Genomic DNA, 12,493 nt, shown 5'->3' with positions numbered 1-12,493 from the left:
TCTAATTTAAAAAGAACGAATGTGACCTGAACTGGGTGCCCTCTCAGTTAGGATTTGATTACAGATAAAAGAAAATTCCTTAGATATCTTAAGCCAGGAGATATTTAATACAGGGAATGAGTCCGAAGTACTAGAGGAGAGGACCTCCAGGGATGAGGGTCCAGAAATGCCTTAACCAGGGAGCTCGGCTCTGGGATAATCAGGAAGGTAAGAAATTGGGAAGCACCATTCAAACTGCTGGCTCTCAGGATGCACTCTCTTAGCTGTGTCCACGGATGAGAAAGATGCCTCTGCAACCAGAGCCAGGCTGAATGTGGGAGACTTGCCCCCCAAAAACATGGATGCCCAGGCTTGGCCTTTCAACTCCCCAAAAATTAGTCCCCTAATACTGAGATCCCCGCACCTCCAGCAGGGCTACTGCAGGGCGCACCTCTAGGGGAAGTGGTCCATAGCATGGCATGAATAATGCATCCCCAGGTGAAGGGCAGAGCGTCCCTACCTTGCACGGCTGTACATGGTGATTGGGCTTTCAGGACACTGCTTACCAACAGAAATAGAAGCAACGAAACTGCAACTCTACTTCCACTTTCCAAATTGCACATGTCCGTGCTAAGTGTATCGCCTCGGGGGTGTCTGATTCTGTGTGACCCCCTGGACTCTGACCCACCAGGCTCCTCTGTCCATGGGATTCTCCAGGCAAGAATACTGGAGTGGGTTGCCATGCCCTCCTCCAGGGGATCTTCCTGACCCAGGGATCAAACCCCTGTCTCTTACATCTCCTGCATTGGCAGGCGGGTTCTTTACCACTAGCGAGAGAACCCCACAGGAATCCCATCTGTAAAGGAGGGTGGGAAACAGATTTCAGTTTTGCAAAGACTGAAAAGCTATAGTTCGAGAAGACATGCCAAAATAATGACTTTGAAACTTTCTTGACCTCAACCCACACAGGAAATACCTGTTTCTTTGCAACTACACACACACACACACACACACACACACACACACACACACGGGCTTCCCCAGTGGCTCAATGTTAAAGAAATAAGCTGTAATGCAGGAGACCTGGGTTCAATCCCTGGATGGGGAAGATCCCCTGGAGAAGGGAATGGCTACCCACTTCAGTATTCTTGCCTGGAGAATCCCATGGGCAGAGGAGCCTGGCAGGCTACAGTCCATGGGGTCGCAGAGTTGAACATGACCGAAGCAACTGAGCATGCATGCGTGCACACACACACACACTGAAATAAAAGTTTAATGAAAAATAGTTTTTTAAAAATATTTATTCATTTGTTTGTCTGTGTCGGGTCTTAGTTGAGGCATATGGGATCATCCTCGTGTCATACGGTCTCTTTGGCTGTGGCGCACGGACTCGTTCATCTCATGCAGGCTCCAGAGATCTTAGCTTCAGTATTTGCCCCACGTGGGCATGGTTGCTCCACAGTGCGTGGGATCTTAGTTCCCTGACCAGGGATCAAACCTTTACCCCATGCATTGGAAGGTGGATTCTTAGCCGCTGGACCCCCAGGGAAGACCCCACATTTAGTCTTAATTTGTGCAAGGCACGTTGATGTTTTCTACCCTGTCCTATTCCGTCCCAGTCCATGTAATCATATCTGATTCTGTTCTATTCTAGCGCAGTCTATCTATTCCCTTCTGGTCTACTCCACTCCGTTGAATGCTATGGGTTAAGGTTTTACCCAATTGAAAACCCCGTTGAAAATGAGGGTTGATTGGATATTAGGAAGAAGAATGGATTGGGTATCATATTTGCCCTAGAGATGGATACTTTTGAGATGGGAGGGAGGCAGGCAGGTTAGAAACAAGAGGGAAAGAGAAAATATTCATAATGTTGCTGCCTGGAGGGTGAAATACTGAGACACTGAGATGAGAAAAGGGGATTTTCTAAAACAGTTTTGTGGGTTTTCTCCAGAAACGCCACTAAAAATAAAATTACTTTCCCTTTCACTCTATGTTGCTACCACAATGTTTATTTGAATGCCAGGACTCAAGGCGAGCCCAGGGACTTGGGGTCCCTGCAATCACATGTCATTACAGGGGGATGACACACGGGTGGAGCTTCAAGCCCGCGCATCTGATCCGTCCTTTAATGGAACTGACATCCAAAGGCACATCTTGGTGGCTGGGTTTTCACAAGGATGGAGAACAGAAATCCTACCGTCTGCCCCTTCCATCCCCACGCCCTCAGCTCTGGGGTGTTTTTAGGCTGTGAGTCAGCAATTACACTGAGCTGGCTGCACTCCATCCACTCTGCCACCAACTCCCCAAAGGTGTCTGTCCTCACCCCCGAGGAGCACGCTGGTCTCCCACGACACCCAGCCGCCATCCCACCTCCAGTTCCCACAAAAACTGCCTTGTCATTTGCTTAGGCAGTGACTCACCCACACGTTTTTAAAAAAATTTCCCAAGTGTTACATGAACTTTTGCCCCTATAAAAATGAGAGCATTACAGATAATAATAGCTAGCATTTGCTGGATGCTTGCAATGTGTGGGGAGTTTGCTAGTAAATGCTTAACAACTGGTTCTTTAAGAAAAAAAAAAAAGCCCTCATATATAGTGTTTGCTGATTTCCATGGTGTAAATACTCCTACCATGTGATTTCGAGCAACCCACATGTTGTCACTGGAAGAGGACTGAGGAAGAGATGCCTGCAACTGGCTCTTATGAGCTGGCTCCAGCACGCCATCAGATGTGCCCCAAACTCTGTAAAAACCTCACGTACATCATCTGGTTTAAACCTCACACAAGTGTATGAGCTTGATGGTATTGTTGTCATCTATTTTTAGAGGCAAAGAAATTGAGATTCAGAGAGGTTAACTATTTTCCCCAAAGTCACACAGCTAACAAACAGCAGGGTTCAGACTCCACCACTTAGTTAGTAGCTGTGTGACATTGAACAAATCACTAAGTCTCTCTGTACGTCATTTTCCCTTCCTTTCAGTGGGGCTTAACAGAACTTTCCTCCAATCCATGTGAGATACGCATGGAAAGAAGCGTTTGGCCCAGTCTTTACAAATACATGGAATTCACCAACATTTCATGTGCTGTGCGCTGTACTGTTCTAAGTTGCTTCTGTTGTGTCTGACTCTTTGTGACCCTATGGACTGTGGCCCACCAGGCCCCTCTGTCCATGGGATTCTCCAGGCAAGAATACTGAAGAGGGTTGCCCTGGCCTCCTCCAGGGGATCTGCCCAACCCAGGGATCAAATCACATCACTTGCATCTCCTGCATTGGCAGGCAAGTTCTTTACCACTAGCACCACCTGAGAAGTCCAATATTTCATGCATTTACTCAACAAATATTTATTGGGCAACTCTGTACATTAAGCCCTGTGCTGAGGCCTGGTGGTCAGTGGAAAAAGGGACACATGAAGTTCCTTATGGAACTTACATCCTAGGTGAGAGACTGGCAACAAACAAGGAAATAAATTAGCAAGATAATTTTACCTGGAGACTCGTGTCACAAAGAGGGCGGTGAGCAATCTTAGATGGAGTGGCCAGGAAGAGCCTCTCTGAGGAGATAGCTTTTGATTTGAGACCTGAAGGATAAGCAGGGGCCAGACCTGCAAAGAGAAAGGGAAAGAACATCCCAGACAGGAAAAGCTGCAAGTGCAAAGGCCCTGAAGTGGGGACAAGTTTGATGTTTCTGAAGGACAGAAATGAGGATGAGGAGGTTGTCAGATTGCTTGCTCAGCTCCTTTCAGGACATCCACCGGGCTCCCTGCTGGGTGCCCAGCCCAAAAGGACGGAGCAAAGTGAAGGCTAACTCCAGCCCTCCTGACAATCCCACACTTCACCTCGGGAGCCTCTTCCTCTTTGACCTAGAGCCTGGAAAACACGGGGCTGGAACCTCCTTCTGTCTTCTATCCCAAGAGCCCTCTGACATGAGCAAAGGGACATCGTCATCTCCATTCTACAGATGAGAAGCCTGAGGTTCAGAGAGAATTATGTGATTTTTCCCAGAGTCACAAATGTGAATGTTGACCTTTCTCCTACCCTGACTTCAAAGCAAGTCAGATGGGCGAGGTGGTGCTAGTTTCCCTTGACTGAGGTGGTGCAGAGCCCTGGGGTCTCCAGCCAAGACAGTGAATGGTCCAGAGACTGGAAAGCTGGCGCGGACGCCCTCTGCTGGTGGCCACAGGACCATCCTCGGGATGGGCGCCGGGAGGAAAAGGTACCAGGTAAGAAGGCCAACGTCTCTGATGCCCTGCCTCACTGCCCACCTGGAAATGCCACGGGGGTCCTAGACATGAGTTCAAGTGCTGGGTTCCAATCGGGTCAAGGACTGGGCGACTCTGCGGCATCAGCTGCAGGGGCTCTTGTCTCTTCCCTGTTGATCTGAAGGAAGCCCAGGCGGGTGGGAGCAGCCTGTGAATCAGCGAGACCACCCACCTGTGCTCAGGCCTCAGACCAGAGGTTCTTCACGCGGCAATTTACAGGACCGAGAGGAAGAAGGTGGGTAACATCCTCTTGTAACACCGTCACCACCATCGGACCGCAGACGGCCTGGAGTGTCCCTCCAGTGACTCTCCTTGGAGCCTTCCCTCCCCGCTTCCCTCTCTCTCTCCCCTCCCCTCTCTCCCTCTCTCTCTCCTTCTCTGCCCCACCCCTCCCTTCCCCTAAAGCTGGTTATATAAGAATATAACCTCCCCAGAGCAACCCCCCCCCAGCAATAATCCTTCATGATTCATTAACTAGAATTAGTCTCTTGCTTCTCTCCAGCCCGATCACTGGGAGGGGAGATGGGACAGGAGATGGGACTAGCAAGACTGGCTGAAGTGTTTTTCAAAGGATGGGTCACAAAACGTGGATCAGGAACCAAATTAACAGATGGCAACCAGTCTTTCTAAAAAATAAAATAGAATAGAAAATACCAGCACATGTTGCTTATAGTAAGCCCAAGAGTAATTTTGTAAAAATCATTTCAGCTTGTTGTGTGTGTGTGAGTGTGTGAGGTATACTGAGATACTATATAAAATTTATTTTCTGTGGATACTGGGTGAAAAGAAAACTAGTAACTTAGAATTGTTTGGGATGGAATTGATGATGGACCAGGAACTCTGCCTAAATGTCACTTTCTTGGGGATGCATTACGTGACTTCCCTGGTGGTCTGGCGACTAGGACTCTGTGCTTCCAATGCAGGGGGTGTGGGTTCAATCACTGGTTGAGGAACTGAGATCCCACTTGCTACACGGTGTGGTCAAAACCTAAAATAAAAAGAAAAAAACCATGGCTCTCCAACTCACACTGCTGTAATACCTTCAAAACTCTTACAACAAGTGTAATTAGCTATTTGTTTCCTGCCTTTCTCCCTTACTACACCATAAGTGCTAGGAAGCCAGGGACCAATCTTTTGTGTTCAGAGTGGCCCCCTAACTGAAATGCCTTCAAAAGGGCAGAGTCTGGTGGAAGGTTTAGAACCAGATAGATCTGGTTCCAACACCTACTTTATCTCTACTGTCAATTAACACCAAGTAGATCACTTCATCTCTCTAAAACTCAGTTTCCACATCTGTAAAATGGGAGCAATCATGCCCACTTTGCCTAATTCTAAATTGACTATTCATAACAACAACCCAGCTCAGTCTCTAACATAGGAGAAGACCATCCATGCACATGTGTTAAATTATTGAATGGGTTTCCCTTCCCACTTTGATAGTCTTTGCTTTCTGATAATTGAGGACAGTTTGACTCATGTGTGTTCTGTTATAATTATCTAACAACCACTCATGTTATAAAGCTCATGGATTGTGTGTCAGAAATTTGAACAGGGCAGAGTGGGGATCTAACAATACTTTCCCCACAGGACATTGAGAGTACAGAATTACATGTTTGTAAAGCATGCAGAGCATCGCCAGGCAATACCCAGTGTTTCACACACATCAGTCAACATTCGTTATAAAGACTGACAATGGGGACAGTGGGATCTTGGCTGGTGCCCCCAGAATACTCCCCTGGCAAGTTCCCTCTCATTATTTCTTTGTCCATTTATCAGATTTGTAGACAGAGCAAGCTCTTCAGAGAAGAAGGGGAAGAAGAAGGGGGAAGAGAGGGATAGATCGACAGATAAGTAGATGGATGGATAGATAGATGGATAGACAGAGAACTGTAACTACCCATATATTCGCCCCTTGTCACAGTCAAGCACAGCTAAGTGTTTCACATGGATTTCCCCCACATCAATCATGTGAGCCTCCCAGGGACACTCCGAGGTGGGTTCTATCATTATTATTCCATTTCACAGATGAAGAAATAATTTTTAGAGAGCATAACCGATGGATCGCCAGCAGCAAACAACTGTCAGCATCAGTTAGGTGCAGGCAGGAAGCCAGACTCCCTGGAGGCAGTCTCTATGCCTCTTATGAAGCTTAGTGTGGTCCCACCTTCAAGAAGCTTCCTCTAGTGAAGAGACAAGTCCTTTCATTCATTCAACTACCCTTAAGCATCTTTTCTGCAGCAGGAACACAGCTTAAGATTCCGAACAGGTTTTTGCCTGTGAATGGCACCGTCTTAGAGACGGGAGAGATTCCTGTGGGAAGGTCGGGGGGTGGGGTCACTCTCGAAGAATTTACAGGTCTTCTTCAGGAGGAAGGAAAGAAAATTGGGGAAATAAGCCAGAGAAAGTGAAAAGGTGACAAAGAGACGAGACATTTAGGAGGAGACAGGAGCAACCCAAGTCCAGAGGAGCAAGTAGCTTTCCTTTCCCGCACGCAGCTCTGGGTCTCTGCTCCCCATTTGTCAGGAGCAGGGCTGAGGTTTCTGCCCTGGAGAACAGGATAGGATCCCGGAACTGTGCTGGGAAGCCAGCGGGTCTCCGACTCCTCCCCTACCCGCCGCCCATCTCCGGGTCCAGAGGAGATGCTACACGAGCAGAGTGCACCGCTCCTTTTTTCAGCTTTCGTTCCCCACCGCACCCTGCGTCCCCCATCTGACCTCGTGCGGTGCCAGGAGCTGGTGGAAGGAACTGATGCCGGGCTGGGGCAACAAGAATGAGCCACGTGGCATCAGTGGAGAGGACCAGAGAACATAGAGGAGCCTGCCTGGGGGCGGGGGGGGGGGGGGGGGGGGGGGGGGGGGCGTCGTGCAGAGCCAGGGAAGAAAGAGGTTAGAGAGGCGAAGGTCGGTCAGTCCGCGCACCGGCTTCATCGACTGGATCCCCGAGCCTGGAGTCCTGAGCCTCCGGAACCTGGAGAGGAAGGGTAAAAGCTGAGAGCGCTCCTGCAGTCGGTCCCGAGGGAGGCGGCGTTCGGGTGCCCGGTCCCCTGCTGGAGCGCGACCCTACAATCCAGAACGCTCTCCTGCAGTGAACCCCACCCCGGGAGTGATCGCTCCAACTGAGCAGCACGACCCTAATTCCTGAAGCCCCCGAGTTCCCAGCGTCCCGGCCAGTGGCAGGGAGACCCCGCCTGGAGTTGGAGAAACCAGTTAAGCTGGAGACGGCTGCGAGACCCCACCCCCGTCTCCCACCCCGAGACGCGCAGCTTCCTGCAGGGAGATTCTCCGAGGACACCTTTGCACCCGGGAGTCATTCCCCAGCTCGCTGCTGCCTTCGGGGGGCAGCGCGGACCGGGGCGCGTGGAGAAGCCTACAGAGCACTCTGAGTGCGCAAACTCGTCCGGCCCCGCTTCATGCCCCGCCCTCCACTGACTGTCCAGGCATGACCTTGACCCTGGTGCCCCTCGTGTGCGCCGTGGGGGTGGCGGGCAACGCCATGGTGGTCCTGGTGGTGGTCCGGAGCCGCCACACGGTCACATCCACCAACTGTTACCTGGTGAGCCTGGCCACCGCGGACCTGCTGGTGCTCCTGGCGGCCGGAGTGCCCACCGTGACCGAGGCGGCCTCCGCCAGGGTTTGGATCTTCGGCCACTCCGGCTGCCTGGGCATCACCTACCTGCAGTACGTGGGCTTCAACGCGTCCACGGGCTCCATCACCGCGTTCACGGTGGAGCGCTACCTCGCCATCTGCCGCCCTCTGAGCGCCCAGGCTCTGTGCCCCGCGGCGCGGGCCAAGCGCATCGTGGCGCTGGTGTGGCTGGGCACCGGCGCCTGCTGCGTGCTCTGGCCCTTCTTGGTGGACACGCGCGAGGCCGCGTACGCCGACAGCGTGCAGGGTCAGTGCGGGCACCGCGTGGCGCGCTCGCTCTGCCTGCCTGCCTACTTCCTGGACTTGGCGCTCTTCCACGCGCTGCCCCGGGCTCGGCCACCGTGTGCTACGCGCTCATAGCGCGCGTGCTCTTCGCGGGGCCTCTGCCTCCTGGCGACCCCCCGCGGGCCAAGGGCGCTTGTCTTCCCGCGGCAGGAGGGGAGCCCTCAACTCCCGGAAGCTGGTAGGGCCCTCCTCCCCGCCTCCTTCGGGCCCCTGTACTGAGCCTGCAGCAGATTGGTGGATGGCACCTTGGGCACTTCTGGAGTCAAAAATGTAGTGAACGGATTAGTGGCTCAGTCGTGTCCGACTTTGCGACCCCGTGGACTGTAACCCGCCAGGCGCCTCTGTCCAAATTCTTTAGGCAAAAATACTGGAGTGGGTAGCCATTCCCTTCTCCAGGGGATGGTCTTCCCGCCCTGGGGGTGGAATCCAAGTCTCCTGCATTGCAGGCAGATTCTTTACCGTCTGAGCCACCAGGAAAGTCCTCTGGAGTCAAACTCAAATCCAGGTCGTACTAGTTATTGGGCTGGTTTTGGGAGACATCACTCCTGCCTTTCTGAGCCTGTTTCCTCTCCTGTTGCGTGAGGTCATGGCAATGTGGACCACTTTGGAGTGCCCACAGAACTGGAATAATTCCTTTAGAGTCGATGTCACAAACTTGGGCTTTCCTCGTGGCTCAGATGGTAGAGTCTGCCTGCAGTGCAGGAGACCCGAGTTCGATCCCTGGGTTGGGAAGATCCCCTGGAGAAAGAAATGGCAACCCACTCCAGTTTTCTTGCCCGGAAAATCCCATGGACAGGGGAGCCTGGCAGGCTACAGTTCATGGGGTCGCAAAGAGTCGGACCTTAAAGGCTAAATTCACGTTGGTTTATTATTAAACTTCCTCAGCAGGTCCCTCCACCATAGCCAGTATTCCCCTTCTTCTACTAAGGAGGAAAGTAAGGCTCAGAGAGGTGAAGTGACTTTCCAAGACAATTCCACACCCTCTGGTGCTAAAGCTGCTTCAACAGACATTCTGAAAGCAAAGAGGAGACTGGGTCCTGGGGAGGAATCCAGCATTTACTGAGCACTTGCTGTGTGCCTGATTATCTGGGGCTTCCTGAAATCACTCCTGTTGGGGAGGTTTACCACCTGAATTTACGGACAAGGCAACAGGCAGAGGGGACATGGGAGTGACCGAGGTGACACAGAAGCGGACCTGGGAGCGGGACCCCAACTGCCCAGACCCCCTGTATCTTCAGCCCTGTCCCAGCAGTTTCACCATACCACGGGGCTTCCAGGAATGCGGGTGGGAGGACCGCTCTCTGGGTCCAGCTGGTCTTTATCTTCAGCCTTCCACCCCGGCCCACAGCTCATGTGGGAGGCGGAGGCACCTCGTCCTGGCTGAATCACTCCCGAGCCAGGCAAGAACCATCTGTGCCATCTCCCTGCCTCGTGGGATGGGCATGCCGTTGGGGGGGGGGTGGTTCTTCCAGCTGCCTCCAAAAGCCCCTTTGGCCCATCCTGCTTGTAGACAACTTAGATCAAAGTAGTTTTTAGAGGGAAGGTGGCAAGACACAGGCTGAGCAGGTCTGAAATAGAAAGTTTAGGTTCCAGACAAATGCAACTCCTACCCTCCCACTTATTTACCACTGTTACTGCTCTCAGGCTCAACCTGGAAGGACTGGGATCAAAATCCTGCCTGATCTATGCTGTAGGTGAAACTTCTGGTAGTGAAAAGAGTATTCTAGACCTAGGTTCTGGTCCCTAGCTTTGCTAATGTCTTGCTATGTGGCTTTGGGTAAGTCACTTCACCTTGCTGAGATTTGATTTCCTCCACTGGAAAATAAGAATAATTATAGTGTATATCAACCTCAATGGATGATAGTAAATATAAATCTGACATATAGTAAGTGTTCAGTTATGGTACCTGTTGCTATTGTTTTGGTGGGGCATTAATGTTTTCTTTTTATAACAAAGGGGTCTATGGACTGAGCATTCCTTTCATGCCTAAGAGAGTCCTTGAAGAACGCAGTGTACAATTCCAACAGGGAAAAGGCATTAAATTAAGGAAATCAGAAAGCCCAGTACAAGGTGGAGCATAATAATAACAACAGTGAACATTTATTGGGTATTTGCTTGTGCCAGGCACTGGTCTTAGTGCTTTACACGTTTACATGTTGAATTTTTACACCAACTCCGTGATGTATCGTATGTCATCATCTCAGAGGAAACTGGGTCACAGAGGCTGCCCAAGATCACAGAGTTGGTAAGTGACAGAACCAAGATTTGAACTCAGGAAACCTGGCTCCAGAGCCCACCACCCTGCTGGTATTTCTCACCCAAGTTAATGTAAAATAGAATGGAAAAGGATCGGAATTTAGTACAATCAGAAGTCAAGACCTTCTAGGGAATTCCTGTGATTTTTCATGGTTCCTGGAGAATATTATATAACATGAATTTATTGACTCAGCCAGAGCCAAGCCTCTTAGCAGAGGAACTAAACTCACAGACTCTAAGAAGTAAGCGTATGCTGGAAACCAGGCTAGCTTCTGCCTTGATGAGAGGGTTGTCTCTCCCTATTCCCCAGAGCTGATAGAATGCATCCAGGGTTTTCCGGTCACAGAACCAGTGACAGGACTATCTGAGCAGTTTAAGCTCATTAAGTGGACGTTTGCCACCGTGTTTTGGTCTCTGGAAGGCTCACTGAGGATTTCAAGGCCCGGGGCACGTGTGCGCTGCTATCCTTCGCTGTGTCAGTGATGTCCCGGCTCCCTTGACAGACGCCCCCTTGTGGTGGTTTCATTCCAGGATTTAGAAACTAGGCATCTTTTGAAACACCTTCCAGTGGGCACTCCTCTTGGAGGCTTTATTTAGTCTGTGCTGTGAGGGAAGTGCTGCGGAGACCTGAAGGAAGTGAAGCGGAGGGGGCAGGGAGGGGCAAACAGGTGGCTAGGAGCAAAGGCAGGAAGGAGGGTCAGAGGGAGGGAGCGGGGCGAGTGAAAGAGCCGGAAGGAAGCCTGTGGCTGCGTCTGCTGCGGAGAAGCGATCTAGCTGGAGAGAGGGACAGTCCGAGGCCAAACAGCTGGTTTGTGGTGGAGCCAGGATGCTAACCCAGCTGTGCCCGTTCTGAAGCCCATGCATTTGCTATAGTGGTTATGTTAGTAGTGGCAGCTGCAATAGTAAACCCACAGAAGCATCTTATATGCTTGGCACTATTCTACATTCTTTACTGGCATGAACTCCTTCAGTTCTCTCGTCCACTTATGATGACAGCAGTACCGTGTCTCCATCTTATAGAGGAAGGGACTGAAGCTCAGTGGATGAGTGAATATTGCTTCCAATATGTGGGATCCGCCCATTCAAAGGCTTTGGGGGTGGATTGGAGCTGGGAGGTTTCTGAAGACTGGAGCAGAGCAGAGAAGGATGGAGAGCGGTTTTCTGGGTGAGGATGGAGTTGAAGTGAGGACATGCCTGCAATCACAGGTTGGCCAGGCCCGCACACTCTTGTGTTACTTGTCTTGCAAGCTCACAGAGAGACCTGGAAGCCAGGATTCTCCCTTGGCACCCATGCGGTTCTGTTTTTCCTGTCTCACCCGGCAGGTCACCAAGATGCTGGCTGTGGTGGGGGTCCTTTTCGCTCTGCTGTGGCTGACCTACCATGCCCTGGTGGTGGTGAATTCCTTTCTAAGCCCGCCCTACCTCAACCTTGGCTTCCTTCTCTTCTGCCGCCTTTGCATCTACGTGAACAGCGCCGTCAACCCCATTGTCTACGCCCTCATGTCCCAGCGTTTCCGGGAGGCCTTCCATGGGCTGTTTCAGTACCATCTGGCCCGGCCCAAGGCCCCGCCCCGGGAGGCCAGCCTTGTTTACTACGGGGTCATCAGAGACTGTTCCCAGCACAGACTGGGCTCTTGGAAGAAACCAGGGGGCGTGATGTCCAGACAGGAAGGGGATCCTGCCACTTCACGGTGAGACCCCCCACTTACCCCTATTGAGGTGGAGGGGTCTCCATGCATTTGAGGAGACATGGGTATTGGAGGAGAGAGTGGTGTCCAGGGCTGTTCAGGAGAGGTGCCCAAGTTGTGCACTGCACAACCCAGGGGTCACTAGTTACATCACAGACAGCCTAGATTTGTGTATTTAGTAAAACAGTTTCCTGGTTAAATAAAAATACAAATCTAAGAGATGCTCCCAAATATTTATTATATGAATAAACGAATGAATGAAAATGAAAGTTGCTCAATCGTGTTGGACTCTTTGTGACCCCATGGACTGTACAGTCCATGGAATTCTCCAGGCCAGAATACTGGAGTGGGTAGCATTTCCCTTCTCCAGGGCATCTTCC

General features: G+C 51.2%; 1 long non-coding RNA gene and 1 pseudogene across 1 annotated transcript; one reads left to right on the top strand and one right to left on the bottom strand.

Annotated features, from left to right (window-relative positions):
* Positions 1-1,262: 1,262 nt before the first annotated feature.
* Positions 1,263-4,563, bottom strand: LOC139036518 (uncharacterized). The gene is made up of 2 exons (XR_011489282.1): positions 4,243-4,563; positions 1,263-3,582 (listed from the first exon to the last, which is right to left on the bottom strand). It is a non-coding gene; the product is annotated as an uncharacterized lncRNA (long non-coding RNA).
* Positions 4,564-7,114: 2,551 nt separating this feature from the next.
* Positions 7,115-12,341, top strand: LOC110133371 (thyrotropin-releasing hormone receptor-like; annotated as a pseudogene).
* The last annotated feature ends 152 nt before the right edge of the window (positions 12,342-12,493 follow it).

Source organism: Odocoileus virginianus, chromosome 9 (genome assembly GCF_023699985.2).
Source record: "Odocoileus virginianus isolate 20LAN1187 ecotype Illinois chromosome 9, Ovbor_1.2, whole genome shotgun sequence".
NCBI lineage: Eukaryota > Metazoa > Chordata > Mammalia > Artiodactyla > Cervidae > Odocoileus > Odocoileus virginianus.
The sequence above is the reverse complement of the archived record's forward strand: the minus strand, read 5'-3'. Positions and strand labels throughout refer to the sequence as shown.